The following is a 26,751-nucleotide window of genomic DNA, read 5'->3' as shown; positions in this document are numbered from 1 at the left end:
ATCAGCTTGCTCTGAAATGTTTTCTCCTTTAATCTCGGAGCTGTTGCCTTTCTACTTATTCACCCCAAAACTCCATCTGAGACTCCAAGTTGGGCTCTCACTAATACTGAAAGCTCCTAATTTTTCATTCAAATTTAGGCATTTCAAGTTATAGTGCCTGTGTCCTTTTTACAACAATATAACTTCAATGAAGCAATAGCTGCAATGGCTTGACTAGGGAGAAGTGGTTTAGCACCATTTTGCAATCTAGCGATCTAAGCCTCAGGGAGGTCTCTGAGTTGGGGGACCTATCAGCAACTGGTTTACTGAGATCTCACAGCCTCATTCAACCATATGTAGTTCCAGGCACCACGAACTAAAAAGCCCCTCCTTTTGATCATCAATCGCATTGATCATATTTTATTTTCTCTTGTGGATTCTGGTCCTCCCATCTGAGCCTCCCAACTGATATACTAGGAAAGGGAAACAGGCCCTTTGAACATAAGTCACATGGGGTACTTAAGGACCAAGAGCTTAGCAGTGTGTTTCAAACACAGTACGGGCTCAATAAACCTTGATCACTTTTCTTCCTTCCTCTCCAAGTGAATGAAAAACCATTTACATTATCTCAGGGGAAGCAACAAACTAAAAAGAAATAATCTTTTTAAATGAATAGAATATCCTTTAAAACAATAAAATTAAATATCTGTGTATGTTAAATGATTAATTTAAATTTGTTACTACTTGATTGCAATTTAAATTACAATATTCTAAATAAAAGTCCCTTTACAGCCAGAACTTACATAAAAGGACATATGAACACAAAGCTTTCTGAAGTTAAAGGGTAAAAACAACTTTTTTTAAATTCTAAATAGTAAGAGTACTACAAGAACACCTCCTATCTTCCATAGGAGCCATATGTACCAAGACTTTTTATTAATAGTACCCTACATGAGGCTTGCATTCATGCCCACTGCTTTTTTCTAATAAATTTTTCCTTCAAGTTCTCTTTTTGTTGTGAACTCCAGTTATTGCCTTCCCACTGGCTATACGTAACCACACATATCTTTCAAAAGCTAATTGAAGCATAGAGAAGTTAGCATGATTTATTCAAGGTCAAATCTCAAGTCAGTGGAAAAGCCATAAATATAGCCTCTGCAGCTGAGTGTTCTGGGTGCTGGGCCATATTGCAGGGTAAAGTTTTAACTTTTGACTGTTGTTTTCAAAATTCCCTTGGGTATTTAAAAGCAGCTCATGTTGACAAGATGGAAGGAAGAAGCTTTTAACAAATTTCATTAACATTGCACAATTCACATTCCTGGACCTATCACACGTGCCAATTAGTTTTTAGCATATGCATTTAAAAGTTCCTTAAGGACACTATATAACTGGCTCAAATACATATAGGAATGGAAGAGGGTTTACTAGCCTAAAATATACCCTATGTTTTTCCCATTTAATGCAGCTGAATCACTATGCACAGTAAGCATTTTGTGCCAAAAGAAATGCTCTGCATTTAAGAGCTACACTAAACCGCTCTATACCCCATTCTAAGACCTGTATGTACAGTGCCTGGAAAGAAAGGGTGTAGAGAAGACTCAGGGAATGCATGATGCATTCACAGGAAAAAACATCACAAGTACAGAGCTGCACTGAGAAATGAGGGCACCAGAGCAGTCATTAAAAAAAAAAAAATTTTTTTAAAAATAATTCACAAGCATGTACAGATTAAACAAATAACAAGAGGGTTTTTTTTTTCTTTTTATAAAAAGGGAGGTCATTCTTCTTGATTTCAGAACCTTAAAAAAAAAAAAAATAATAATGGCAAGTCTGGGAAGTTTTGATCCCTGGTAAAGGCAGCCTTGAAACTAAGTAAGTGTCTTAAACCAGGAGAAACCCTATGCCAAGGAGTTGTTTTACTTTGCTTTCTGCTGCCACACTCGAAGACGACTTGATCGAACAAATGAGCTTTTTTTTTTTTTTTCCTGATATCTCTATATCATGAAAAAGCTCATTTGCCATTTAATTTTTATCTAATTGTGCTGGCTGTTTTTTGTCTGTCTCTTTCTCCCGTCTGCCCCCACCCCACCTACACTGGCATTCTCTGTGGTCAAAGAATCTGTTTCAGTATTAGTGTTCGATATAACAAATGTCAAGTAAACACTCTACACATTTCCTGTGCTATTTAAAGCATCCTAAGCAATTATTTGCTCTAAAGTATTAAAATGTAAATTTTCTTAGCTGGTGCCAATTCCTATAGTAATAGCTGTCACAGAACAGTACTTAGAAGATTCAAATGCAGCTTTTAAATCAGCTACACTCTGAGGCTACATTTGCCAAGATTTTTCTAGTTCCATATTTTTACAGCATGTTTTTGAGACAATGTATAAAACTGTAACAAAGTGTCATATGTAGCTCTTTTTTTCATATTTGAAACTTATTAATAGGCACATTGGTATCTTTCAATGTAGACTTTTCACTAAGCAAAAAGATAAGAAATAGAAGATAAAGATCGACAGACACACACTTACACTTCAACCTCATTATTAAACTGCTTATTACTACAGGCCAAAATCATGATCTTTGGAAATATCACTATATTTGATCACGCTCCAAATTATACAGTTGGTTCATAAAAGGTTCTCCTAATACTAGCTCTGGAAAGGGCATATACTACATTACACATACAAACCCATGCAGTGTTAGAAAAACGTTCATAAAATAAATACATATGTAAGCGTGTATGAGCAAATGACTACATACAGATATATGCATGTGTCTTTATCAGCACTTTTATGTCTGGCTAGATGTGGTTCTTTTTTAATCTTTTAAAATTCATTACATATTTTTGTAATTCCATAGGAATAACTTAAAAGTAACAGTTTTAAATCTGTAGTAGTTAAGACTGCATTAAATTGCCACCTCCTCCTACAGAATTGTATGGTCCTAGGGAAAATTTTCATGCAACAGAGTACAATATACAAACAAAACTCAAAAACCTCCTTGCTTATTTTTTTAAATGTAATTAATGGTTAGAATATATTTTCCAGCTGATGAAAGAATTCTATTACTCTTACCAGGCCAGACCCATTTTGATTTTTACATACTGTACCAGGTATTACTACTAGTTGAAAGACTGCATTAAAGCAATAAAGGACAAGTTATATTATCTTAACATGTTCCACGCAGTGGTTTTGTGTTATGAAGTACCCTCACATTGGTTACCAAAAATGTATCACTATCTTAAGAGTCACATTATTAAGGAACCACGTGTCCGTAGGACTAATACTTGTGAATTATGACCCAACAAGCTTTTGAGAGCCATGTCAGTATAGTCATATTAAATCACCCCCTTGGGTGGTCTGCTTGTTACAGTCCCTCCACAGAAGTCTTTATTGGGAGGGGATGGAGGTTGTGAATGCACTGAACCATAACCTCATCAAGAATTCCCAACATTGGTCATGGCACTCATGGCACTTAGGCCTGACATCGCAGCAGAGAACGCTCTCCCCAACCTTTTTATGCAGGTTCTGTCTCAGTTCCTCTTTATGGTCCACAATGGCAAGAAAAAGGGAGAAGAAGTAAGAGAGATGACGAAGCAGAGGAGAGACGAGAAAAAGGAAGGGAAACAAAATAATCATCTGGCTGGGGTGCATTTCTGCGCACTTTTGTTAAAAATATTTTAAAACATCATTTTTCTTTAGTGGTTACATCTAAGGTGGAAAGAATGGTGACAAGATGGGGGAGGGCCCCATTTAGAGGACATCAAATTCATGGTAATTTTTAAAACTGGGTGGAAAGTTACTTGAGTGCTCACTGAATTCTTTATTCTTTATAATTTACTTTAGTTTTTAGACTGTGCTTTTGTATATACTCAATATTTACGGAAACAATTTTGCAAGTCCCACAATGGCATGGGTGGTAAGCAATAAAGTATAATCAGTTGAGAGAGGAGGGTCTGAAGTTAAAATGGTATGAGTTAAATCCCAGTCCTACAACTTACTAGTTCTGTGACCTTGGGCAAGCAACTAATCCAGTTACTTTATCTGTAAATTAGAGATAATAACTACCTATCTAGTTTTACTGTGCCGATTAAGTGATTAGCACAGTGACTGACACATCCTAAATCCTCGATATGCCAGCCAGTTATTGTTATTATTAAAATAGGTTCTCTGTACAATGAGCTTTCTTGAGTGTGTACATTGTTCCTTGTGTTTCTGATCATAAATCCAGTAAATAAATATTTGTTAACTGAATGATTTATGGAATAAAGATATCAACAATCAAATGCAGGTTTGTTTGTTTTTTAACTGAATTCCACATGCTGCTGTCAAGAAGATGCCCAAATGAATGAGAGAAAAAAATTTAACAGTCCCACAAGAAAAGTGTGAAGAACCTGCATATTCAGAGAAGCCTAATTAATATTAACAATGTTAGCTGTCTCATGTAAGAGACAATCAAACCAGCATTAATTTTAAAGTTTAAAGACATCTACCATTCACCTTGATGTGTATTCAGGGTTCACAAAAAATGTTAAATCCTAATACCTTACACTGAGAAAGAATAACAATTAGCTAAGTCCATGTATATCTTTTTAAAAGCTGTCCCCCCTCCGCCGCCCACCGAAGTAATACTGAAAAGGAAAGCAACGACTAATTTGTTTGAAGCCATAGACAACTTATTCGACTTTATTGTTCCCTCCTAGCATAATGCCTTGCACAGAGTAGGTTTATAAGAAGTGAACAAATTTAGTTGAATGTAAAATGAGCAAGTTGGACAAAAAGATGCCTATGGTCTCTTAAGCATCATGAATGACAAACAGCTTACATGATGAGACTATCACTGACTGTATTTGATTTCCATAGCTAAACTCAAGAATTCTGTGCTATAATAATAATAAAATGTATTAAAGATATTAATTCTTCCTTAATTTCAATTAATTTGAATAAGGTCAATCCACAGCTCTTAACTTCAGTGTTTAATTCTATTTTCATAGTATTAAAAATATACCTAAACGCTAAGTTTCTAGAAGCATAAAGAAACTGGAGACTGTGAGAAATAAGTATGTTTTAGAGCCAAAGGAATAAAATTTCCTTTTTTTTTTTTTAACCTTTAATAATTACTGATCTCCCTTTGGTGTTATTTATTGAGCATTAGTTGTTATTTAATACAATGACTCTCTTGGGAGAAAAGAAAATCAACCTAAAAAAATAAGATTTTTCCAGGGATAAAAAGAGATAGTTGCAATAGAAAAATACCATAGGGAAATAATCTTTATATTATAAAGCAATTAAAACTTTATAAGCAAAAAAATATATTTTTAAAGTCATATCATAGCTGCAGAACTGGCCAAAACTGAACATATTTGATGAGCTACAGATTATTTGTAAGAACAAAGGAAAATCCACGTTGAAGGATTAAATGTCTCTCAAAATCAGTTACTCACAGGTCTATAGTTATGTCAAAGTGTTTTTGAGTTTGATGTATATTCCAGGCATAAATACCCCTTCCAGAGAGCAGAAACTCCTAATTCTGAATTGAAAGAGATTCACCAGCATTTCATATGCCTAAGAGCAAATCCTAAAAGTCAGGAGCAGAGGTTATTTGTACGTAGGCAATCAAAAGACATAAAGATTTCAATGTCAAAAATGTTACGTTCTTTAATTTTCTGAGGCGCATGCTAAGAGAAAGATTTTCATTAAAGAGAAAAGCAAAAGCAAAACTATTCCTCCTTCACAGAAACTGATAAAGAATGTATGCGCAAAACACCTGGATTTGCTTTCCTGTTTCCTTGCCAGTGACTTTTTTAAAATATAAGATTAGCTAACAGTCAAACAAACCTTCAGAGCAATGAATTACACGCAGTCAGACAGATACACTCTCACACAAAAGAGAGCAAAGCCGATGCTATTTAAATATCACGAAATATTTTCCTAACCATGCACAGATGGAAGTACAGACTTTTTTGCCAACTGCCTGGTTCAGAAACTTTGCTCTATTTTTAATTATTTGGTTCAGAGGACCCGTTTGTGATTAACTTCTGTGTTGGATGGCAAAGCAAGTAAAGCCCTGACCCACAGCAAAGAACACCAAGAGAAGCTTAATTATTTTTTAAAGAGCTAGCATAATATTGCAAACCATGTGTAGGGAAACTAATTTGTCAAAGACCTGTTGATGGTTGCTGCACTTTGAAGTGTACAGAGTATCAATAAAACAGAAAAATCCAGGTGATCTTTAGCAAATGACATCAAAATAAAGCTCTTAATGACAAATTTTTGTCTTTGAGAAATAACAATGGAGTAAGAAATGGATAGGAAGAAATTAATAGTGTTGTAAGGACTAATATTAGCACTAGAAGTCTCAGTTTTTACTAGGATCAGTGATGGAATGCCAAAGCTTTAAGCACAGGAAATGGACTCAGATGCAAGGAGAAGTTTGTCAGGAAACTCAAACCATAGAATTCAGAATTACACACCAGAACTGCTGAGCAAGATAAAATCCCAGAAGAGAAGTAGAAAGAGAAACAATGGTCTAGCAATAAGAAAAGATAGTCAAGGTAAGAATGAGCAGGCTGGAACAGTTTTATGTTTTTTGGAGCCATGTATTTTTATTTCAAAGAAAAAGCTATTTCCAAATAGAAACAATAAGCCCAAGTAGCACATTAATATAAACACGAGGGAAAAATAAATAAATATAAGACATCCAGTTAAAAACCTTGAAAGAAGAATGGGGCTAAAACCTAACAGATCTTTATTCTCAGAGAAGTTTTCTTTTTGATCAATACCCCTAAAATTTTAAGACGTTCTAGGTTTAAGTCTTTGATATACCTGGAAAACCTCAGATTCTACTGAACCATAGGCCACAGAAAGCCAAAATGTTTCAGGAGTAATAGCTATTGCTAAAAATTAACTCTGCAATGACCCCAGGACCAATGCCAGAATGATCTGGGAATTAAAGAAAAAAAAACGAGCACCTAATTTCTCACTGAGAAGCGCAGAAATGGGCAATAGAAACAGAACACACTTTGCATGGGGAGTCTTAATTGTGAAGTTCAGCTTCTTAAACCACTAACACTGGTTATACTAGCTTTTGACTGGGTTGACTGACATGACAAGACCCTAAGAAGGACACATCCATATCTGCGGGCACTTATGAAATTTCAATAATTGGAAGCAAATAATTGGGAATCATCATGGAGAAGAAAGATGGTAATCTGTTGACTATTATACATAGTCGTATTCCTCCTTCTCTACTATGAAAATAGGTGAAGTATGTGTATGGTTATGTATGCTTGCAAGGGACTAGAATTAAATTTTTTTTTTTTTTTAAAGCACATCTGTGACTGAATTATTTGTAGTTGCAAATAGTTTCACAATGCCAATTTAGAATTATCACTATGGGCCACAGGCCATGGCTTAGAAATGTTTTTATTTCATTTAGAAATATTTCTATTTGCTGTCACAATAGCTACCGTGATGAGATGGGATGTGACCTGTGTCTTTGTCCATAAAACAATCCTATAAGATATGGAAACATGAATTCAATTTTCTTTAAGTCAAGAAAAGCAAAAATATGGTTTTTGAAACAAGAACTGCTTTCTGTGGGATCTTCTAGTTAAATGAAAGCTATTCAGCTTGAATCAATTGCTGTATCCATTCTCCAATACACAGCAGATTTATATTTCAGAAGGTTTTTGACAGAGAACAAAATGTTACTGAAATATCTTTTCCATTCCTTTTGTCCTACATAACATTCCATGGGCTGAACTCCCAACAAGGGGCATATATTTGTCAGCTTCTGTTTGCACTTGTTCTATTCTGGTTTGTCTTTGTTGCAAATTTTCAGTTTGACCCTTTCCTGACAAAAATTAATAAACACCTTTTGGTTGTATTACAACTTGTAATAAAAAAAAAAAAAATCTTACATTTTTATTCCATACCATCGTTAAGCACCTGCAACTTTTGAAAATAAGCTCACTACTTAAAATCAGTGATAGAGCATTTTTTATAACTACTTATGTAAACACTAGAAATCCAAGGAGAAAATTATTCTAATCCAACAATCCACACATTCCTACCCAAAAGCAATCACTTGAGTATTTAAAAACTAGATCTGTGGCAAGAGACAGGCGAGAACTAGCTTGAACAAGTCTGAGCAAGATGAATTTATCCTCCACTGCCTCTACTCCAGGTCATCCCAGGACTATGCCTGTGGGCAAACGCCAAGATGGAAAGAATGGATTGGTGCCTGTTTTCTAGCATATCTGTGTAAAGACTCAACAAGGGCCCAAGAGGGAGTTGCTGCTCTGAAAGGGACAAAAGGTGTGTAACTGCAAGCTGATCAAGCAGAACATTCAACACTGTCTTGGCCATTTAATGACTAAGCCTGAGCCAGCTCAAAATCAGTCAGAAACAGATTTCAGACAATGTGAAAGCTAAAACACTGGTTCTCAGGGATGATGTCCAAGAGGAGATCTCTGAAGCTGGGAGTCATCCTTTAGGGTGGCCCAGAATAAAATGGTGACGCATTATGCCTCCCGGCGAGTTCATATATACTTTGAACGGCAAAGACACCAAGTCCCGTGGACTTCCAACGAAGATCTTGGGGCAAGAAGAGATGTCCAACAGCACTCTCTGTGACCTGTTAGAGAGAAACATTCTTAGCTACTCCATCACCAAGCAAAACTCCCCCGCGAGACTGAATCGCCTTGACTCCTAGGAAAAAGTTGTGAAGAGATTGGGGAACAGGGGCAGGGGGATGTCTAAAAGAGAGATGAGGTTTTGTCTCATTTGCAGTATCACTAATAGGCTTCCACATAGAAATGTAGCTTCAGTAAAGTCTAGAAGTGAATCAAATTCTAAGTACTTCTGAAACTAACAGCAAGATCATCAGCCACCAAATTACTTCTGTAAAGAAAAGTCTTCATAACAATTATTATACCTGCTTCTGGCATCGAGACAAACAGTGTTTTTACTAAAAGATTAATCGCTAGATGTCGTAGGACAGTAGATACTTGTCATGGAAGCCACTCAGTGTCCTGCACTCGCTCCCTCCAGCCCAGGAAGCATAAAGCAGATTCACAGGTGGCTGGATGAGCTTCCTCCATCCTTCCTGTAACATCCAACAGCAAGACAGTAGGGACCCACAGATAAGGAAATGATCTGACTGTCAAATCTTCCCATCCACACAGGAAAAGACTTCTCAGAGAAGATGGCATCAGATTTCAAGATTCCATATATAAGATCAATTGGCTTCCCTGATGTTTTTAACCTTGCTGACACTGGTGCATTAAAGGAAATACAGCTCCAGAAGCTCAACCTGAAAGGTGCAGTGGCTGCAAAAGGAAAAACACTCTCTACCTATCCATCAAGTTTAGGCTTAGGCACTACAAAAACATCCAATGTCTAAATGTATAATGAAAAGTTTGAAAAGGTAATTAATATTGTAGCGCTATTGCATCTCTTCACCTTTCTAGCTCTATCTCAAAATTGCTCTAATATACCAAATCAATTAAGCAAAGGTATCTTTTCAGTCTACAAATTCAGAGACTCGACTACATCATTTCTGGGGTATCTTGGCAGTACGAGATGATGGAGAAGGGAGCTGAACTTCAGGTCAGAAAGCCATGGTTAAAGCACAGGCCACATGTGTTCAAGCCACCAGAATCTACCAAATCAGTCAACCTCGTAGGTTCTGAAAAATGAGAAGGATACTTTCTGCCCAAGAAGTCATGACGATCCAGAGAAACACTTTATCCATGGCGCTCTGAATTCTGTGATGTGCTGTTATCAGCTGAGGTAGACCCATGACACACTAGCCACTACTGCTATGTGGTTTTTAAGGCTGTATTTACTAAATCAGAGGCACAGACTGCAAAACATCCCCAAGAGAAAGGGTAGTTTTGACTAGTCCTACAAGAGAAACAGAAAAACACAGGACTTTCATCCCAGTGAAGTCTTTAAAGACCCTGCACATTTAAAATGGGAAAGTTAAAAAATATTATTTTTTTTTTAAAGAAATCATTTCTTGAGACTTCAGAGTAAAGAGTAAAAAGTGCACCATTTAGAGAAAGAAACTCTGAAATTAGTCATCGAATGTTCTCCACACAGAACAGTTAGTGTTTATTCATTTCTATATATTAACCATGCTCTCTCCAGGACTTAAGGATGATTTGAACTATGACTTCCAGAGTTTTGTTTGGAGAAGACTCATACATTACTGGCAAGATCCATGATTCAGGGTCATATTCTAAAACATTTTTCTTCATTTTAACATTGCTTCTTACGCACATTGGCCTATTCTAATCTCTAGGATGACTGAAATGGATCTAAAGCTTGCTGAGAGGAAAAAATAAAAGTACTCTTCCCTCCTTTTGCATCTGTTTACACAGATTGTTAAAATAGTACTGTTCATTAGATAAAAGTGAGATGAAATAAAAGACGATTTGTTCCTCTGAAGAGTCGAGAAAGGTACAAAGGATTACAGACGCTTCAATAGAATAGGAAAGCCAAAATAAAACACCAAAATTTGGGCTCAGATATTATCACTATATTTCCCTCAAACTCAATAGACTGCAAGGTTTTACAGAAGGAGATTTTAAAATAAATAACCAGATCATCTTTTCTCCTATCAATAAGATAAATAAATTTGCCTTATGGGCCTATGATGACTTATGAAAGAAAAAAAAAACTGCTAATCTTATGAATGGTGTCAGTTCAGGCACCAGAGGCAGTGGCCAGAGGGAAACACTCTTTTCCCAGCACCTTATATAAAGGCTGTCTCCCCAAAAAAGCTATAAGTCAGGGTCCTATTTTTCAGTGGTCTAGGCTGCGGTGACAAAGGTAGTTCCAGAAGTGAACTGGAAATGGATGGAGCCTTGGAAAGAGGAAGAGTAATCAAAACAAAATTCATCCAGAGTCTTTTCTGGCCCTACCTGGAACTTGCCAGAACAGAGTGAGGTAGAAAAGTGCCTTGGGGCACTTTCCCACAGGATGCTGCTGAAGACACTGGGCCCAGGCCTCAGTTTCTAATGTCAAGCTCCCTTTTCCATACTTGTCAAAACTTCTTTCAGGAGCATATAGTCCCTCACATCAATGAACACAAATGAACACCCTCTACCTGGCAAAGGTATTCTCACCTACCACCAACGAGGCAACTTCTAGACAAACTCATATGCAAGAGAGAGGAAGTAAATGGCCAACAGGCCATCTCACTCTGAGGGGCACAGATACCATGGTCGAACTGCCCTCCCACCCCATCGGTCTCATCCTTCACCAGAGAGGTTATACAGAGAACTTCAGGGTTCCCTTCTCCCCTTTGAATGGTGCCCCCCTCCATGTGGTGCTTTACCTCAGCTGAACCAACCCTGCTCAGGGGTCCAGAACTACTCTCTTCCAGATAAAATGATCTCCTTGGGGTAACGATCTCACCGGAAACATTCACCTGAGTTGGACAGCGGGTCACAAGAGTGCTTAAGGCCAGAGAACATACGTGAAGGAAGTGAACCTCAATCTCACTCATTCATACAAAACAAGAGCAACACAGAGCAGAGAACCCCAAAAGTGGGTAGGGGAGACTCGACAGCTAGGAAACTAGCCCAGGGTGGGTAAAGGTTAAGGAGAGGCGTGGAGAGCAGATGGGCGGGGAAGAGGTAAGGGGAGCCCCTGACAATAGAAAGTACTAGGGTTTCGACAGGGAGCAGTTCCCAAGGGGAGCGGTGGGCAGATGAGAATGAGGACTGTTCCCAGCAAAGCCAAGCTAGCTGCTGGCTGGCCTGGCACAGAATGTGAGCTGCGGTAATCTCACGTCTTCCTGGGTACAGTCACAGAAGGAAAGAGAAACAGATCATCAAATAAGACAAAATCAGACTAGGGAAACAGCTGAAGCAAATACAACTTTTCAAAAAGGATATCTAGAACACATAAAGAATTCATTAACACAGATGAGAAATTGAGACCCCCATTTGCTAATTGTGAAAGAGAAAATTAGTAAATAAACATATATAGAAAAGTTCTACCTCTGAGAAGGATCAAAGAAATGTAAATTTTAAAACCAAGAAGCCTATTCGATTAGCCAAAAAATAGTAAGTCCCACCATCGATCAGGTTGTAGTAAGACACATTCATATGTCATCAGTAACAATGTAAATCGGTACCGGCCTTCTAGAAAGCAATTTGGATCAAGCCTCCCTATAGTACTCTAACAGCCTTCTGATGTGACTGTATCCTAAGTTAGTACTCAAGTGTACAAAGATATTCACCACAGCTTTATAATAGTAAACACACAACTAGAAACAACTCAAATGTCCGAAAATAATACAAAACTTAAATTAAGAATAATCCTTGCAAATGATAATTGTAAAGCCTAGGTTGCAAATGAGAATGTGTTTGCTAAATGGAAAAGGCAAAAGAGAAAAAAGGTATATGTTAAATTGTCAAGAACTAGAAGACAACATATAAAAGTGAACACGATTTATGGACTAAAATGGTAGAAACAAAGGGAACTTTTGTTTTTAAAAGCTTTTCTTTTATTCTTGTAATGTATAGGCAACAGATGTTTAAAATGTAATATTTCTATCAATCATGGAGTAGTGAACACCCTCTTCTGTGGAGCAGATCAGCCTGTGGGCAGAACATCATGGCCAGATCAGTGGAGGGTATTTAGGCCTTCCCAAGTTTCAAAGGTCGATTTGATTCAAAGGGTACCCAAGAGGGGCTCTCAGGTACTCCTTGTACCCAGAATATCCCCTATAGATACAGCTCTTTCCTTTGTTCTTCCCCTCCCCACCTCCCCCACCCCCCTCACCCCCTCACCGGCTCTTAAGTACTATGTCTTCCCCTGCTGTACTTTCTTTTTTAAAAAATTATGTATTGAGATCCTACCATGTATAATATATATAGTACATGCTCAATTCATCCTTCCAACAATCTGGTAGAATACATGCCATCATCCCCATTTTACAGAGGAGGAAATTCAGGATCACAGATTTAAGAAATGTGGCCTGGGTCACAACTCAAGAACAGAGCCAGAATTCAAACCTCAATCTCCTTATATTAACCATTATGAATACTGTCTCTTCTTTTCCTCTCTGCTTATGAATCAAAACAAAACACTCTTAAATGTTACCACTTCTATTTACACCAACAGCCTGAAGAGATTATTCAAATTGCAATAAATCAAGAAATAGTATGGACTGCTTATAAATTAACCAATAAGACAAGGTAATGCTGCACACACTAACTGCAAAAGTTGAGGCAGGAAAAAAAAGGGAATTATCTCGAGACTCAAACCTGTACCTTCATTCAGGAAAACCAAATGACATCAAAAGGATTTCTACTTGAGTATTAAAAGCAGAATATCACCCTTGAAACTACTGCAAAGAAGGGCAGAGCTTCTGCACCCTCCTTGCAAAAAATTACTCCTCAATAAGCTGCAAGATTCTTTCCAGTTATAACACATGCATTCCAGAAATGGATGTTGTATGGGGCATGGCAGAAAGAACAATAAAAAGGAGCAGAGGAAGGATTAAGGTATGAAAGTAATATAGATGGAGCGATAAATGATTTTAGGCACCACTTATGACTTACTCTATAAATAATGACACAATAATAGCTAAAATGTAAATTCTAATTAAATACAAAACCTAACAAAGTCAAACAACAGCAAATGATGTTTGACAGAGCAAAGGTCTTGGGGGAGCCAAGAGGAAGAATTACAATCAAATCTATTCATGCAACTGTACTATGTTAGATAGAAGGGGCCTGGGAGATTATTTGTTTCAACTACTTTTTTTCTTTGTAGGTGGGGAAACTGAGGCCCAGCAAGGTAGAGTGAGTGACCCACGTCACCATGCAGCAGAGCAGGAAACAGAAACTCAGTTTCCAAATTACCAGTCCAACAACTTTCCAGTGTACCACACTCACTCTGCAGTGTACTGGAAAACCACTCCATTCTAAATCATATTTTTAAATTAGCATTAAACATTCTATAAATATTAAATTCTTTTTTAATAATTTTCAAATGCACAGGAGCATATTTTAAAAAGAAGCCTGGTTTTGATTTCTTTTGGAAAGCGGCACACTGCTCAGTGTTTAACCTAGTATTGAGTGAAATATTAACAGGTCACATAATGGTTTCAGTGTTCCTTCGGTAAAGCTACACAGAATTCGAAAACCATATCCCCCAGGCCTACAGGAGTTTCTGGAGCACACATTAAACTCAACGCTCTGCTCAACAAGCCCATCACTGTTAAGTAACTCATCAGAAAATAAAGAGGGAATTACCAAAGGGGAATTGCCAAGCAATTAGTTCTCTGAAGCAGATGACATACAACTGTTGTAGGGAGGAGCTTCCCGGTTAGTCATATGCCACAGTCAGAGCCTCCTAATCTGTAAATAAAAATGCATCACATATGATTACAGCTGGGATGGAGGCTGGGGCTGCCAGGCTAGGGCATGGGGAGAATCCCAAGTCTTCTGTTCTGTGTGTGTATAGAGCAAGAGATGTTGCCTCGGAAGATTTTTTTTTTTTTAATCCTTGGTAATTTTCATTCAACATGAGAAAGACAAATTGTCCTTCCCTAAACTGGCTAAGAGCAAAGTGATCTTTCCTTTCTATCCTTCTGACATGAGTTGGTTAAGATTCACTCACCGGTCCAGTGAAGGAGAGAAAATGAGAGACTGGGAGGGGCAGGGACTGGAGGGTATAGCCGACTTGAGCTTTCTGATGGCCACGTGACTAAAGCGTGACCTCCTTTCGCTGCACGTTTTGTTCTTAGAGCTTGCATTCAGCACCACCCCACCGCCTATCAAACTGGAGAGATAAATAGTTCCTATCTGCCAAATCTTGCAAGCTGAGCAATGACCCAGTGGAGCTCTTTGAAGAGTCAAAAGTTCAACATCTCACTGGGACTCCTGATGCCAAACAACATTTGGAGCCCAAACACAGATAAGCATACTGCCACTGTCATCATTTTCTTCAATTAATAATTATTGAAAATACATAGGAATCTTGGGAAGGTATGAGGAGGAGTGAAAGAAAGGGAGAAAAACACCACAAAGACAGCCTGTATGACTCTGAACAGAAAGGCTGGCATCAAAAAGGGAGGCTCATTGCCTCTGAGTCGCTCTCTGATCCTAACCTCTGAGAGTATGATGCACTTTGTTATGGTTCTTTAAACACTATAATTCTTTATAAATATTACACCTTGCCTTCTGGACTCAACTGTAAGCTTCTTATGGGCAAGGCTCAGGCTTAAATGCATATTGGCAATTAAGAGTATAGGCTGGGATCAAAGCATGATTTTACTACTTAAGAGCTGGTCAAGCTTGGGAAAGTTACTCATTCTCTCTGTGCCTCGGTTTCCTTGTCTGTGAAATGTAGATAACAACAGTGGCTACCTCAAAGGACCACGATGAGGATTAAATGAGTTAATATAAAGTAAGTGTGATCTACTGATCAACTCTAAATTTCCTATAGGGTCTACCTGGCATAACGCCTCTCACACATTAGATGCTTATTAAATATTTGCAGACAGGATGATCTGCCCCGGAGTTGTTGTCTCCATCTCTCTCATTCCTATTCTAACTTTCTTGTCTTTTATGAAAGATAGGTAAGTCACTGACTCATTTATAGCTATTTGGGAGACTACGGATAGCCCATCTAAACAATGCAAGTCAAAATAAAAAACTTAAATTGTCCTCAAATTTCCTCTCATTATATTAAAACAGACTGCCCACTAACAGCAACATAAAGAGATAATTTCCAGACTTAACCTTCATTCTGAACCATGTAGTCTTAGGATCTTTCCCTCCAGACAATGCTCACTAATTCTAGATTTCTTTATTTTCTATAAAGTATAAATGGGAAGCCAAATGGTTCAGAAAGCTGAGCCTAGTGTATGTATGTGTATACGTGTGTTAAATTTTTAAAAGTTCACATAAAAGCCACCAGAAAAGCCTTTATGAATCAAAACAAAACACTCTTAAATGTTACCACTTCTATTTACACCAACAGCCTGAAGAGATTATTCAAATTGCAATAAATCAAGAAATAGTATGGACTGCTTATAAATTAACCAATAAGACAAGGTAATGCTGCACACACTAACTGCAAAAGTTGAGGCAGGAAAAAAAAGGGAATTATCTCGAGACTCAAACCTGTACCTTCATTCAGGAAAACCAAATGACATCAAAAGGATTTCTACTTGAGTATTAAAAGCAGAATATCACCCTTGAAACTACTGCAAAGAAGGGCAGAGCTTCTGCACCCTCCTTGCAAAAAATTACTCCTCAATAAGCTGCAAGATTCTTTCCAGTTATAACACATGCATTCCAGAAATGGATGTTGTATGGGGCATGGCAGAAAGAACAATAAAAAGGAGCAGAGGAAGGATTAAGGTATGAAAGTAATATAGATGGAGCGATAAATGATTTTAGGCACCACTTATGACTTACTCTATAAATAATGACACAATAATAGCTAAAATGTAAATTCTAATTAAATACAAAACCTAACAAAGTCAAACAACAGCAAATGATGTTTGACAGAGCAAAGGTCTTGGGGGAGCCAAGAGGAAGAATTACAATCAAATCTATTCATGCAACTGTACTATGTTAGATAGAAGGGGCCTGGGAGATTATTTGTTTCAACTACTTTTTTTCTTTGTAGGTGGGGAAACTGAGGCCCAGCAAGGTAGAGTGAGTGACCCACGTCACCATGCAGCAGAGCAGGAAACAGAAACTCAGTTTCCAAATTACCAGTCCAACAACTTTCCAGTGTACCACACTCACTCTGCAGTGTACTGGAAAACCACTCCATTCTAAATCATATTTTTAAATTAGCATTAAACATTCTATAAATATTAAATTCTTTTTTAATAATTTTCAAATGCACAGGAGCATATTTTAAAAAGAAGCCTGGTTTTGATTTCTTTTGGAAAGCGGCACACTGCTCAGTGTTTAACCTAGTATTGAGTGAAATATTAACAGGTCACATAATGGTTTCAGTGTTCCTTCGGTAAAGCTACACAGAATTCGAAAACCATATCCCCCAGGCCTACAGGAGTTTCTGGAGCACACATTAAACTCAACGCTCTGCTCAACAAGCCCATCACTGTTAAGTAACTCATCAGAAAATAAAGAGGGAATTACCAAAGGGGAATTGCCAAGCAATTAGTTCTCTGAAGCAGATGACATACAACTGTTGTAGGGAGGAGCTTCCCGGTTAGTCATATGCCACAGTCAGAGCCTCCTAATCTGTAAATAAAAATGCATCACATATGATTACAGCTGGGATGGAGGCTGGGGCTGCCAGGCTAGGGCATGGGGAGAATCCCAAGTCTTCTGTTCTGTGTGTGTATAGAGCAAGAGATGTTGCCTCGGAAGATTTTTTTTTTTTTAATCCTTGGTAATTTTCATTCAACATGAGAAAGACAAATTGTCCTTCCCTAAACTGGCTAAGAGCAAAGTGATCTTTCCTTTCTATCCTTCTGACATGAGTTGGTTAAGATTCACTCACCGGTCCAGTGAAGGAGAGAAAATGAGAGACTGGGAGGGGCAGGGACTGGAGGGTATAGCCGACTTGAGCTTTCTGATGGCCACGTGACTAAAGCGTGACCTCCTTTCGCTGCACGTTTTGTTCTTAGAGCTTGCATTCAGCACCACCCCACCGCCTATCAAACTGGAGAGATAAATAGTTCCTATCTGCCAAATCTTGCAAGCTGAGCAATGACCCAGTGGAGCTCTTTGAAGAGTCAAAAGTTCAACATCTCACTGGGACTCCTGATGCCAAACAACATTTGGAGCCCAAACACAGATAAGCATACTGCCACTGTCATCATTTTCTTCAATTAATAATTATTGAAAATACATAGGAATCTTGGGAAGGTATGAGGAGGAGTGAAAGAAAGGGAGAAAACACCACAAAGACAGCCTGTATGACTCTGAACAGAAAGGCTGGCATCAAAAAGGGAGGCTCATTGCCTCTGAGTCGCTCTCTGATCCTAACCTCTGAGAGTATGATGCACTTTGTTATGGTTCTTTAAACACTATAATTCTTTATAAATATTACACCTTGCCTTCTGGACTCAACTGTAAGCTTCTTATGGGCAAGGCTCAGGCTTAAATGCATATTGGCAATTAAGAGTATAGGCTGGGATCAAAGCATGATTTTACTACTTAAGAGCTGGTCAAGCTTGGGAAAGTTACTCATTCTCTCTGTGCCTCGGTTTCCTTGTCTGTGAAATGGAGATAACAACAGTGGCTACCTCAAAGGACCACGATGAGGATTAAATGAGTTAATATACAGTAAGTGTGATCTACTGATCAACTCTAAATTTCCTATAGGGTCTACCTGGCATAACGCCTCTCACACATTAGATGCTTATTAAATATTTGCAGACAGGATGATCTGCCCCGGAGTTGTTGTCTCCATCTCTCTCATTCCTATTCTAACTTTCTTGTCTTTTATGAAAGATAGGTAAGTCACTGACTCATTTATAGCTATTTGGGAGACTACGGATAGCCCATCTAAACAATGCAAGTCAAAATAAAAAACTTAAATTGTCCTCAAATTTCCTCTCATTATATTAAAACAGACTGCCCACTAACAGCAACATAAAGAGATAATTTCCAGACTTAACCTTCATTCTGAACCATGTAGTCTTAGGATCTTTCCCTCCAGACAATGCTCACTAATTCTAGATTTCTTTATTTTCTATAAAGTATAAATGGGAAGCCGAATGGTTCAGAAAGCTGAGCCTAGTGTATGCATGTGTATACGTGTGTTAAATTTTTAAAAGTTCACATAAAAGCCACCAGAAAAGCCTCTAAAGTTATAAAACACACTCATATTAATGTGATTTATCAAAGTACTGTAAATGAATTGTCACAAAAATGAACAATTGCTCCAGGGTCAAGTGGATGGCACAATGTGATTTACGCATATCACCCAAGATGAATAAATCAAAGGTGGAAAAGATCAAAGGAAATGCTAGAATTGTTGTTAACATGTACAGGGCTTGACTGAAAATCTTAATAAAACTTTAGCGGAAAATAGAGAGGTCGTTTGTTTCAATGAAAAGAGATACTGCATGCGCTTAATTTCAAAAGTAGCATTCATTTTCATATACACACATATTAGGTTTAGCTAAAATTAGCTCACGCTCCTATTTTTTAAAAGGTCTTAAAGGAATAAAGGTTTTGACACGATTTCATTGAGCTGAGTTTCCAAGGTGCCTGAGCTTCTAGGGCAGACTCCCACTACCCACCCAGGCATCATCCCCACTTCTCCACCCACCCTTCCTCCACCTAAAGTCTTAAAGAGGAAGCATATAAAGGCTGTGCCACATCCCAGCTCCTCTCCGCTGCCTCTTACCTTCTCCCTACATATTTTATGCCAACTGATGCCATCCCCGAAATAACAATCATCCCCTCCTGCCCGTCATAATTTCTGCCAAGCATAAGAATCCAAAGCTGAATTTCGAAGATCACTCTTATGCCAATGACTCCTCCAAATTTATCTCCAGACCTGACCTCTCAGCAATTTTATTCCCACAGTCTCTACTGTCAGCCAGACTCCAGCAACTCAGGTGTCCTCCAGCACCTGTGCCTCTGCCAAAATGGCCTTGTCAGTTACACACTCTGCACTTGCTTTTTATATCCAGGCCACTTCAATGGTCTTCCTCCTGCTCTATCCATCTCTTCCCACAGAAATGCTAACCAGCCTTCAGAATTGAACTCAAATGATCCCTCCTCCTCAGTCTCTCCTCATCATCCTACTCAGCATCATTCTTCTGAATTGCTTCTCTGTTAGAATGTACCCTGGTAAGTACAACCCACCCCATTCCGCTTTGCTTTAGTTATTTCAGAGCATTTCTTCTTTCCCCTACCTGACCACGAGGAATACAGTATAACCTCTTTCTGGTAGCTCTTACTTTCATGCCCACAGCACTATGTAGTAGTTTCAAAAGTACACAGGGAATAAATGAATTTACATAGAGTGACTGTGACATTTCTTTACACAGAGAGCGACTGTGAACGAGTTAGGTCATAACTTTGCTATAGCTATATCATTACCCAGAAAATAACTAGAACCAGAAATAATTGTAACCTAGGTTTTAATTTCTTAAAAAAAAAAAAAAAAAAAAAAAAAAACCTGTAATGAATATAACAGAGTACAACATGAATGATACTATTTCCCTGCCCACGTTTAGCCATCAATTGTGAGGACTGTAATGAGGCCATTATTTATGCAAAATGTTTAAATAATGGTTATAAGCTTCCTTTAAATGCAATCACAGAAAATGTCAGCTGCTTAAAATTCAAGGTGACTCTGCACTACTTTGTCAAGTATTATGAGTACGAGTATTCATAAGACACAATATATGATAAAAGCCTCAATCTTGTCTCAATAAGCTTGCACATACTGACCAAAAGATATGATTTTCTGATGCCTATATTTTCACAGTAAAACTCTCTAATAAACACCCACAGGTTTAAAAAAAATTGTAAATGTATTAACCACATATGCAATGGAAGTACTTCCGTAAAAACTTAAATGTGAGGATTTTCTGCCTAGCATGTAACTGTTAAAATGGGTAACATCGCTAAGGATAACGTAGCAGTAAGGCATCACACCACTTTCCATTCAGCTGATACCTGTAGACCTTAAGAGGCTTACCTTTGCATATAACTCCAGGGTTATCCTATTTCCTTTCAAAGAACACCTCCCTAACACAGCCCAGTTCCATATTTCACAAGGATGTAATGTTTATGATAACTTTCTCCCTCCTCCGTACCCTTCTCTCCCCGTCCCTAAATGGGACTTCTCTGAGTATCCTTTCTGGGGCATATTACTTCAGTCACTCAGGTTTTTCTTTTGGTTTGTTTTTACTCAAATCAAAAATAACTTCCTCTATGCATACAACTCATCAGTTCATCTTACAACAATATGAAAACAATACATATGCATCCTCTCACAGTAAGAGAGCTGGACTAACAAAATCAGAAAAATAAACAAAAGCCTCATTTGCTTTGAAGAACTACAAATGCCTACAAAGACCAAGATACAGGTATATTTACTTTTTCAAGTCCTGTATGGTCCAGAAGCAACCATCAAGAAACAACATTAAAATAACCCTATCAAGGAATAAGTTACTTGATCACAATGATAGTTTATGTTCGTGGATCACAAACCATACGCCAGGCACTGTCCTATGCAGTATATGTATATAATTTCATTTCATTCTCACAGCAGCCCTAAGAGAAATTTCTAATATTATCTCCATTTTCTACACAAAGAAAATGAGAAATTCAAAGGTTACAGGATGGTCTAAGGTCACAGTGGCAGCTCTACTAGATGTGAACTCAGGCTGGTCCCTGAGCCCCAAGCTCTTTTCTCAGATGCCACAGAATTTTTAAGTAACTTAAAAACTGGATCTTAAGTATAAAGAGGGAGCTCTTTATTTAAAGAAATCTGGTGAATCATTTTCAAAATGAACATTTTGGTAAAGCATATATCCACCTCTTAACAAATTAGTTGAAAATCCAGACTTTTGCATGTGAGGTTTAGTAGAAAGTAGACTTCGTGTCTCACCAAATAAGGAAATAGAACATGACACAAGAAGAGCCGTCTGGAGACCACCCAATCCAGCAGTTCCCAAAACTACAGAGCATCAAGATGATTCCAAGAGACCATTAGGGTTCATTTCGATTGAAGGTCTAGGGTGGAGTCCCAGATTCCATTTTTTTAAGCTCTCCAGGTGATTCTGTTGCCCAGTCAGTCTCAGGAAACCTCTAAACTAGTCTAATTCTACAGCTTCCAGCAGGACTGCTCCCAAGGCAAACAGAAAGAGGCGATCTATTTCACATGGTTGCGTACACCAGTGTTCCCAACCCCTTACTGCTCCAACTTCTGTCTAACTTCCATCTCTCCTGACTTGATTCGGGCAATATCCTCTTGTTCTCTTTTCAACAGAGAACCATGAGTCATCAACCCTGCTTACACCCGTGTCTGCATGACTCTCCAGACCAGAAACATTTACTGTACATGAGGAAATCAGGAAGTTGTAAAATCCAAACAGACACAGAGAAATTCAAGAGTCAACAAATACTGGTTGCCACTGAACAAACAGGCCTCTGTCTCCCTACACATGTGTCATTCTACAACAAAAACCTAAAACATGAAAACTGTGACTTAAGATAACTCATAGCAAAACATTTCATCTCATTAAGTAAAGGTGACAATTAAAATGGCCCGGCTCAAGCATCGCAAAGTCAAATGTTGACTCCATCAACCAAATAAATTAAACCAAAAAGAGATACTTCAATGCAAGTTTTATAAAAACCTCTTGTCAATTTCTCAATTTCCCACACAATACAGTTTGCAAAGACAATGACATTAAAAAGTCCACGAAGTGCTAAAGCATGGCTAGTAGGTGCTTTTTCCAGGTCAGACTTTATCCTCATATGGGAACTAGAGAACATCGCAAAACTCTCACCTGATAGGTGATGCACTTCCCTGTAGTGGCCGTAGAGGAAAAGACTGCTGTACAAGGATGACAAACAAATCTGCAGTTTGAATGGACCACCCTGATGACTTGCTTCACGATGCTCCTGCAATGGTCCAGGGAGTGCAAGAGAGGAAATCAAAATGAAAAACAGAACAAAGTGCTTTAAAAAATAATTCCACTTAAAATGTCTATACACAAATCTTAACTTTAAGAACATCATATTTTGCTTTTTGTTCCATGAGAATTACAGATACTAGCCAGCTCAAAATGCAGGTCTGGTTTTACTCAACAGGGCTCGGAGGGAGGCCAACACACAAAACGGTCATCCCTTCAATCAAATTAAGAGGTTGGTCTCCTGATTTGAGCCAGCAACTGTCATTCTTCTCTCTAATGATTCTAACAAATCATCTGATCAACACATGCTGGTATCACAGGAATATCAGGTGAAAATGGGCATGGACTGAATAGTAATTGAGCCAAAGTCTAATTTTAAGTTGGCATACATTACTATCAACATGCAACTTGAGGGACGATCATGAAAGAGCACAGTTATTAGCATACCAGACTAATGAGATAGAAAAAAATATCAAATTGCAGGAAAAAATTTAAAGAATACACATATTCACTAAACTTTCCACTAAACTTTAAATTATTTAATTACTGAATGTATATATACATCGTTTTAATTTTGCCACAATGCTTTACACATGGTAAAGTGAAAATTATCCACTGTATGACGAATGAGTGAATTGTGAATGGATGAATGAGAGAATGAATGAATCTTCCATATACCTTTCCATCAGGGACCTTGGTGCTTGTAGTTTTTGTGAGGTAAAGACCTATGCATAGAAATGGAAGAAGTTGAGGACTTGATCTGCTAACATAGTTTCAGCCCCGTCTATTAAAATCATATTTTTTAAATGCTGGCAATTTCCAATTGTCCACATTAAGTAGAATCAGTAGCATAGTTATTACAAAATATCCTCGAACTAGTCATCACTGGACTGATTTTCAGTCTTTGATTACTGGAGCTGATCTGCATATTTGTTTAGGCTGATTTTAAATTTAGTTTGGACGTCCTAAGCCCATGCCAGGTAACAGTAGGAAGGAACAGGCCCAGGATTATATTGGGTGTCAGAAAGAAACTATTCTGGAGCTATGAATATGATCTCCAATGTGAATAATCTGTAAACAGGTTAAGTGAGCCAATTATCCTTGGGTACATGGCAACACATCTCAGTAGTCATGATTATTTTCATCCATACACACTCACTATTTTTAAGAGCACAACCCAGCTGGAAAGGAAAATCATTTCAATTGCTTTCCAACACTTTTCAAAGTAATGAATAGTAGCCAACGTATTCTTACTTCTAACTAATCCATTCACCAAGCATTTATTTAAACATCTATTGCAGTCTGCGACTGATAATCAAAAGAAGTTGGTTTTCTAGTCTTTGAGTTTCCCATGTGGAATCTCTGAGTACAAAGAAAAAAGGTAAGCTGTTCTAGATGATAATGTCTTTGAAGACACTATCCCTCTGCTAAAAAGCTTGTTGAGTTACAAATTTAAATAGTAGCCAAGTTAAACAGAAGCTCACAAAATTCTATTTACTCTTACCCAGTATTTGTTTTAAGAGGAGGATCTTGATTTTTATCTAGTAATATCAAATGAAGCATCAAAATACTGAATAATCATTTTCAAACAAGGTGCAGCTACCGTGGATTTGCATGCAGACAGCACCTGCTTTATGAGCTAACAGTTGAAAGGGTGTTTGCCTGTATATCGATGTGTGTGCACACGATCCTATTTACATATCACCTGGCAGATAAGGTTTTATAGAGTCCAAATTACAGTCTCCTGCTATTCTGAAGTGCAGAGAACAGTCAAACATGATGCAAATGCTGTAAAATATTAATTTACTCTCGCATTGCTATGCCTTCTTATTTCAAAAGTATTTGTGTTGCTACACCAGAGTAATTAAGAGAGTTAACATAACTTGCTGTTTTCCATCAGAGGAAAGAAACAAGGCAGAGTGAATTTGCTGGAAAAAATGCAAGCAATATATAAGAAAATAACCTATAGACTGTTTTATACAATATATACACTAAAAATAAAATATGTAATATTTAAAAAGCACAGAAGAGCAATAAAACATAATACTATTAAGAGTGAAAGATTACTAAGAAAAATGGCCTAAATAATACTGATGTGCTAGTCAATAAAGAATATAAATACAGGGGATATAAATACTTTGAGGAGAGTAAGCTAAAGCTAAGGGTGCATTAAAAGAAAATTTGCCACACGTAGTGACAAAAAAATATATTTCTTTCTTTGAATGTTAGAAGCATAAACTCTTCTAGGTTAGCAGCTAGGAGATTATCATTAAAAACTTCTGCTAAATGACTCCCTCAAAACGTCACATTAAAGAGCACGCAAGTAGAAAAAAGAGTTCCTCTTAGCCTGAATCGAAACATCATAATCAGGAAAACTTCTGCTTCCTTAAGTCTCAAATTCTGATTACACTACAATGAATTTTCTGAAAAGTAATTTTCAGGTAGCATCTAATTTTTGCTTACGTTGTGGCAATTATCATTGTATTTTCGTTACTCCACAAATGGGATGCATTAAAAGTTATAGAAAAATCAATGAAACATTTCTGCTAACATCAAATATGTCAAAGAAAATATAATGCTTCTTGTTTTTTTTTGTCTGTAAAGTTCTAAACATGTTTTAGTACACTTGTGATGGTAATATATAGCGCAAATATTTATCATACATTAGCCTGAAAAGTTCAGTTTATAAGAATTATAAATTTTAAGGATTTATATTTTCTTAAAACTTGATCCAGTTACAACTCTTTCAGCCAACATTTAAAAATAGTCTCTAAAATTAGCACTCGGTATACTCATTATTATATCATCTCTTAAAGACTTTTTGAATGAGTATTTTATTAAACTGAATTAAAAGAAACTAAAATTTGAACAGCATAATTGATGGCTACAAACTTCATTCTTAAAAACAGGGCAGGCAGTCCTGTTGTAAAGTCCTGAAACAGAAATTATTCTCTCTACTGGGATTTCTATGACATTATTTTCAATGCTTTTAACAAAATGAGGGCCTACTTTGACAACTTTGCAAGTGTGACCAGAACTAAATCTGTTCTTTGAAGCAGTTAAATTGCATATATCTAAATCTCTCACAAAAGCCAATCAAATTATCGTTACTCTGAAAACATAAAGCAATAGAAATTAAACACTCTCCCCCCGAAAAAATGATGTTTTGTCTGACTGCCCTATCCCTTTACATATGCAAGTATTTAAGCTCTTCAGAGTCTAAACTATGTGTTACTTTCAGACAGCAATAGTTTAAATAATTAACATTCACGCCTACATTTTCTAAATTTCAGGGTTTTAGTAAAATGTTTATTGACTAACTTCTAATAGGAAACAAAATGAGCCAGTGTCACAATTTGTTAGTCATCAGAAACTGTCATTGAAGGTAAGTGCCAAAGTAAAATCCACTTGACATTTCAGAATGGAAAAAAAATAAAGGCACATTATACAAAAGGAATGTGAGTCCTTAAACTCTGTATGACAACAAAAACAAGAGTCACAGAAATGTGTTCACTATTATTTTAATAATCTCTTAGGGCTGGCCTTTCCCAGGACTTGCAGACAACTGAGCAAGGTATGTTGAAATATAGGGCTCTCTACAAGCATTTGACATGAAATCTTATGGCTAAAGAGTTTTTCTTGAATCTTTCTCTACGAGTAGAAAACAATTCAAAGGCTCTTCATTTCTGTTTACCAAACCCTCTTAAAATGAAATCCAGAGAGAAAAATATTAACTTGTACACTTTCCAATAAAGTACAGTTTTCATACTTATTTTAGCATAAATTTGTGCATTTAAAAATAAATGTTCATATTTTATTGCAGGTAAAACTGTTTTCTGTATGTTGCAAAATACCATCCAGGACCTCCAAGGTGTTGCATAAAACTTACACTTCTGTGCCTTATTTTATATCCTTGCTTCCCATCTATTTACCTCCTAGGAATAATAGCTCATATTAACCACTGAAAGCTCGATCTGAGAGGACCACAATCAAGTTACTAACTATATAAACTCACTAGAAGAAATTGTAACTGCACCTCCAACCCCGGATGGAGTAAGTAGCTCTCTTAATCCTAGCCCCAGGGGGAAAAAAGGATTTACGGATTTAGTTACTGGACTGTAAAACTGTAAACCTACTGGCAGGGTCACA

General features: G+C 37.3%; 1 protein-coding gene across 11 annotated transcripts in view; it reads right to left on the bottom strand.

Moving 5' to 3' along the window:
• ATXN1 (ataxin 1) overlaps positions 1-26,751 on the bottom strand; it is a 372,466-nt gene that overhangs the window by 341,978 nt on the left and 3,737 nt on the right. For 8 of the 11 annotated variants that reach the window (XR_002781026.1, XM_023532254.1, XM_023532253.1 and 5 more), the window contains exon 2: positions 22,477-22,591. The exons of 2 other annotated variants lie outside the window; for them this stretch is intronic. The gene's annotated coding sequence lies outside the window, so the exon portion shown is untranslated. Of the gene's footprint in view, positions 1-22,476; positions 22,592-23,280; positions 23,328-26,751 lie in introns of all 11 variants that reach the window. One more of the 11 variants, XM_011362862.2, reaches the window with a different exon arrangement.

This window comes from Pteropus vampyrus, unplaced genomic scaffold (genome assembly GCF_000151845.1).
Source record: "Pteropus vampyrus isolate Shadow unplaced genomic scaffold, Pvam_2.0 Scaffold80, whole genome shotgun sequence".
NCBI lineage: Eukaryota > Metazoa > Chordata > Mammalia > Chiroptera > Pteropodidae > Pteropus > Pteropus vampyrus.
The sequence above is the reverse complement of the archived record's forward strand: the minus strand, read 5'-3'. Positions and strand labels throughout refer to the sequence as shown.